At 43.6% G+C, this 6,468-nt stretch overlaps 1 pseudogene; it reads left to right on the forward strand.

The window, feature by feature from the left end:
* Window positions 1-1,020: 1,020 nt before the first annotated feature.
* LOC102871057 lies at window positions 1,021-3,179 on the forward strand (annotated as a pseudogene).
* The last annotated feature ends 3,289 nt before the right edge of the window (window positions 3,180-6,468 follow it).

The raw sequence follows: 6,468 nt of genomic DNA on the forward strand, positions 1-6,468 counted from the left end.
ATTTGAATGAACTACTTTTTGGTTAATAGCTGGACACTTAACTAGAGCACTACCAGGTTAAAAAATATGACTAGGTACCAGAAATTCACAGCTCTAAAATTTAATTAAACTAGTATTGACTGGGCACCTACTATATATCTCTCTGGTTGATGTTAAGTCAGAAAAGAATCATAGGGACTCTTAAAGTGAACTTCAAAGAGTGTAAAGTCTAAGTGATTTTTCAGAGGACATAAATAGGAGATTGCCTATTTCTCTCCCTCAGAGCAGTTGGTGTACTCAAACCTCCAGCTTTCAGTTTGACAGTTTAACTTCTTACCCACTAGGTCACCAGAACTCCCTCATAGTATAGGCAATTTCTTATAGAAGACACAGGAATATGGAAGAAGAAACTAAGACAATCTTATAACTGATGGAGAAGCCAACATTTTGGTATCTGTAGATACTGGAATATAAAATTTGCTTAGCAGAAGAGTGTGAGGAGTTCAGAGTAGTAGCAAGTAGTGTGATTGATTAAGTAGAGTGAGCAGAACAAGCATTGATGAATGCTGTGGGGTGAGATGGGTGGGGTGAGTCAGGAAATTATATTATTTCATTGTAAAAGCTCTAAATGTCACGCTGCAAAGTTTGAACTTTATTTTGTGTGTAAAGAGAAATTACTGAAACTTTCTGAGCAGAGAAATGATATAATCCTTTATTTATGATGAAGTAAGAGTTAGATACATTTTTAAGATAAGAACACACTTGTTAATTTCTTCCCAAGAAAGTACTGTAAGCTCAAAAAACAGTGTATTCTTTAACAAATAGGAGGGAAAAAAGTACTGTGCTCTCTGAAAGGCTACAGTCTGCTGTTGTAGGCACTAAAGAGTTTGCAAGGTTATGAACAGAATGATAGTGAACTGTAAAAATTAATAATGTACGAATTTCGGTTGCTCAGCCACAGTCCACCGTGCGCCTTTTCTTTGCTTCTCTTGGTGTGTGTCCCGGAGCCCGCCAACTGCTGCCATGCGCCCCAGGGCAGTGATGGCACTAAAGGACTATGCGCTCAAGAAAGAAAAGGTTAAGAAGTTCCTACAAGAGTTTTACCAGGATGGTGAATCAGGTATAGGAACCAGTTGGTTTAGCTGGCTCGTCCGGAACAAGTGGCCATGTATGTGGCCTAACTGACGTAACTGAGGATGACCCCGAGTGGATGGACTCAATTTGTGAGAGTGCCAAGCGCTATTCCAAGCTTTTTGCTGATGCTGCCCAGGAACTGCTGCCACAATACGAGGAGAAGGAGGTAGTGAGCAAAGATGTCCTAGATATTTACACTGAGCACCGGCTAATGATGGAACAGCGGACCCGGAACCCTGGAGCTGCCCGCAGCCCCCAGAACCAGTACCCTCCTGAACTCATGGGCAGATTTGAGTTGTATTTTCAGGGACCAAGCAGCAACAAGCCTTGTGTGATCCGGGAAGTACGGGCTGACTCTGTGGGCAAGTTGGTAACTGTCCATGGAATTGTCACTCGTGTGTCCGAAGTCAAACCCAGGCTGGTGGTGGCCACTTACATTGGTGACCAGTGTGGGGCAGAGACCTACCAGCCAATCCAGTCTCCAATTTTCATGCCTCTGATCATGTGCCCGAGCCAGGAGTGCCAGACCAACCGCTCTGGTGGGCAGCTCTGTCTTCAGACACGCGGATCCAAATTCATCAAACTCCAGGAGATGAAAATGCAGGAGCATAGTGACCAGGTACCTGTGGGAAATATCCCTCAGAGCATCACAGTGATGGTAGAAGGCGAGAACACAAGGATTGCCCAACTCAGCGATCATGTCAGCGACACTGGCATCTTCTTGCCAATCCTGCGTACTGGGTTCCGACAGATAGTACAGGGTTTACTCTCAGAGACTTACCTGGAGGCGCATTGGATCGTGAAAAATGACTGAGGATGATGAGGCCGGGGCTGGAGAGCTGAGCAGTAAGAAGCTGAGGCAGATTGCTGAGGAAGATTTTTATAAAAAGTTGGCAGCTTCCATCGCCCCCTGAGATCTACTGACATGAAAATGTGAAGAAAGCACTTTTGCTCCTGCTGGTGGGAGGTGTGGACCAGTCCCCTGGAGGCATGAAGATCAGAGGCAACATCAACATCTGTCTGATGGGAGATCCTGGTGTGGCCAAGTCTCAGCTTTTGTAATACATTGACCGCCTGGCCCCTTGCAGCCAGTACACTACAGGCCGCGGCTCCTCTGGAGTGGGGCTTACAGGTGTTCGCTGTGCTGAGAGACAATGTGACTGGAGAACTGGCCTTGGAAGGCGGAGCACTCGTGCTGGCTGACCAGGGTGTGTGCTGCATCGATGAGTTTGACAAGATGGCAGAGGCTGACCGGACTGCCATCCACGAGCTCATGGAGCAGCGGACTATATCCATCTCCAATACAGATCCATCTCCAAGGCAGGCATTCACACTACTCTTAATGCTCGCTGCTCCATCCTGACTGCTGACAATCCTGCCTGTGGGCGCTGTAACCCTCGTCGAAGCTTGGAGCAGAACATCCAGCTTCCTGCTGCACTTCTCTCCCGGTTTGACCTTCTCTGGCTGATCCAGGACCGCCTGACCGAGACAATGATCTCCGGTTGGCCCAGAACATCATCTATGTGCACCCGCACAGCCAGCAGCCCCCAGCACAATTTGAACCCTTGGGCATGAAGCCCATGAGATGTTAGGTAGCTATGTGCCGTGAGAAACAGCCTGCAGTGCCGGAGTCTCCCGCTGACTACATCACAGCCGCGGACGTGGAGATGAGGAGAGAGGCTTGGGCTAGTAAGGATGCCACCTACCCCTCTGCCTGGACCCTGTTGGCTATCCTGCGGCTTTCTACTGCTCTGGCACGACTTTGAATGGTGGGCGTTGTGGAGAAGGAAGATGTGAATGAAGCCATCAGGCTAATGGAGGTGTCAAAGGACTCCCTTCTAGGAGACAAGGCGCAAACAGCAAGGACTCAGAGACCAGCAGATGTGATCTTTGCTACTGTTAGGGAGTTGGTCTCTGGTGGCCAAAGTGTACGATTTTCTGAAGCAGAGCAGAGGTGCATATCCCGAGGCTTCACCCCGGCACAGTCCCAGGCAGCCCTGGATGAGTATGAGGAGGTAAACGTCTGGCAGGTCAATACTGCCCAGACGGGTATCACTTTTGTTTGATTCCAGCCTCCTCCAAACACTGGCGTCTACTCTGCACACAGTGCTAACTGGCTTTTGAAGGCTTAATGATAAACTTTGGGGGCAAAGGGAAGCAGCCCTTCCTTCCCTAGTTAGTGCATATGCTTGTTTTATTTCCTTTGCTAATAAAAGTATTTATAAAACGTAAAAAAAAATTAATAATGTGCGTGGAAGGTTTAGAAGAACCTAAAGGAAAAGATAAGTTAATTTGAAAAAGTCAATTGAGGTCTCAGGAAAAATAGAAAAGACATTAAGTTAAACTTATAAATTGATCTCAATGCAAAAAAAAGCCTAGGATTATATTAAAAAATACCTTAGTGTGTCAAGAAGTTAAACTTACTGGTCACTGAGTGTAACCAAGTGATATTGGGAAGTATCCTTCCTATTTAGCCTTAATTTACTCATTTGTGAATAGAAATAATCTTAAATAATCCTGTAGGTTATGGAAATGGAAAGCTGTGTTTAGAATTTTCCTGTTTTATTTATAAGTAATTTATAATCCGTTTGGTAAAATGTATCTGTATACTCTTTTCATGTTCTTTTAATGCTACCTGGATAATTTAATATTTTGACCAAAGCATCCTTAAGTGTTGAAACTTGAGGCTTGAGTTTGTTCTTCAGTGTTGTCATCTTAAAAAATGCCAAGCAAGTTTGGCCCCTTTGATTTTCTGACTTCAGCTCTTCGCACATTTTACTATAATACTTTACTTTGTCTTACCGCACTGCCCTTTGACATTTTCTGTTCAGCTCCTTAATATCTCCCCCAGACTAGTTTATTTACAAAATTTGAAAACATTGTTTTCAAGAAGAAATTCTTTCAATTTCCCTGCCCCCCTTACCCATCTAATTGAAAAATCCCTTAGTTAATCCCTTCCTCCTCCTGCACATCCTCTTGCCTCTGCTTCCAACCTCTCCTACCTCTCTTGGAACCTTATACTCATTCTACAATAATGGCTTTATACAATATATATCTTTGTGGAAATGAGCAAGTTCACTCCACTCAGCATAATGCTGTCCGGTCCCTCCCAAGTTAGGTAATAATTTACATGATCATTTCTCCTGCATGCAGCATAGTGTTCCATTATGCAAATATACCATAATTTCTCAGTCCCTTTCTTTGTGGTTGGACATTGGGCTGTTTCAATGTTCTTGCAATGGTGAAAAATGTTGCTATGAATAGGTGTACAAATCTCTGTTTGTGCCTCAGTTCTCATAGTCTCAGGGTATATTCCAAGTAGTGGAATAGCTGGGTCATATAGAATTTCTGTGTTCAGCTTTTTGAGGAAGTGCCAAACTGCTCCTTAATATCTTGATTTCTTCCCTAAAGAAATTGGCGGACACAGAAGAATTTCATGGGGGGAAAAAAATGTATGAGCAAGAGCCTGTGGTAATGAAGGAAGAATTTCAAGCAGCGCTGAAAGATTTTGCAAAAAATACAGCCCCACTAATTGATGGTGTACCTACCAATAGACATATTTCAACAAATAGATGCTGACCTGGATGTGCTCACCAAGTTGTGCCAAGAAGTCTGTTGGACAACCACCTGGCCAACTGACTGGAAGTGATCTATATTTGTTTCCATTAAAAAAAAAGATGACCCATCAGACTGTGGCAATTATTGTACAGTATCATTGATATCACACGCAAGCAAGATTCTGCTGAAGATTATTAAAAAACAACTGGAGCAGCATATCAACAGAGAACTGCCAGAAGTGCAGGCTGGGTTTAGAAGAGGCCATCGTACTAGGAATATTGTAGCTAATGTTAGATGGATCTTGACTAAAAGCAGACCGTACCTGAGGAATGTCTATCTCTATTTCATTGACTGTGCAAAGGCTTTTGACTGTGTGAATCACAACAGACTGTGGCTGTTTCTGAGAAGAATGGGAATCTCAGAATACTTGATTGTGCTTGTGTGAAACCTATACTTGGACCAGGAAGCAGTTGTCAGAACAGAGCAAGGAAACACTGCATGGTTTAAAATTCGGAAGGGTGTACGCCAGGGATGTGTCCTATTTCCAAACCTTTTCAATGTATATGTAAAACAGATTATTTGATAGACGGGACTCTATGAGGAGAAATGTGGCATCAGGATTGGAGGAAGATGAATCAACAATCTGCATTATGCAGATGACACAATCTGCTTGCTGAAACTGAGGAAGACCTGAAGCACTTGCTGCAGAGGGTCAAGGACTGTAGTCTACAATATGAATTGGCGCACAATAACAAGAAAACAAAGGTTCTCAAAACTGGGCCCATTGGTAGGATCATGATACATGGTGAAGAGATTGAAACTGTTATCACCTCTAGTTTGTTTGATTCCATAATCAACACACTCGGTACGAGCAGCCAGGAAATTAAAAGATGAATTGCATTGGGTAAGTCTGTTGTCAGAGACTACTCCCAAGGATTGGAGAGCAACGATGCCTGTCTGGAGACTAACGTGCACTAGATTCAGTCCATGGTCTTTGCAATTAATTACTATTCATCAGAAAACTGGCCACTGACTAGGGATGATAGAAGAATTAATGCCTTTGAACTGCAGTGCTAGAGAAGAATATTTAATAATATACTACGGACTGCTAGGAGGACAAACAGCCTCATCCTAGAAAGGGTGAAACCAGGCTTCTCCTTGGGGGCAAGGATTCTGAAGCTTCATTTGACATACTTTGGACATGTTGCAAGGAAGGACTAGTCCTTGGAGAGGGTTGCCATTGCTTGGGAGGGTGAAGAGACAGCACAGGAGAAGAAGACCTTCTATGAGATGAATTGATTCAGAGACTAAATTAATGAGGGTAGGTGTGTAAGGGACAACAAGATTGGCACAGTATAGAGCAGGGTTTAGGGTGGTTGTACATACGGTCGCTATGAGTCTCATGCAACTCGGTGACAGATGAATACAGCAATTTATAGTCTATAGTGAATTCTGCTGCTAACTCAAGGGCTGTACTTCTCTGGAGGTTTGAATCTTCCAGCTGCTCTTATGGGAGTATGATAGACAATTTCCTCCCGAATTACTTATTGAAAATTCAATGGAGGGTCAAATATAAGTCCATTCCAACTTTATATAAAGTAGTTGGTTGTTTTTTAATCCATTAATTTAGTATTTTAAGTTTTGTTGTTGAATATAATGTTGTTATGTGCCGTTGAGTCGCCTGCGACTCATAGCGAGCCTATGTACAACAGCCCTAAACCCTGCTCTGTCCTGTGCCAATCACACTGTCTCTGACACTCCCATCCCAATTATCCCAGTCACTGAATCAATCCATCT

This window comes from Elephantulus edwardii, unplaced genomic scaffold (assembly GCF_000299155.1).
Source record: "Elephantulus edwardii isolate Elephantulus edwardi_28Jun2011 unplaced genomic scaffold, EleEdw1.0 scaffold00290, whole genome shotgun sequence".
Taxonomy (NCBI): domain Eukaryota; kingdom Metazoa; phylum Chordata; class Mammalia; order Macroscelidea; family Macroscelididae; genus Elephantulus; species Elephantulus edwardii.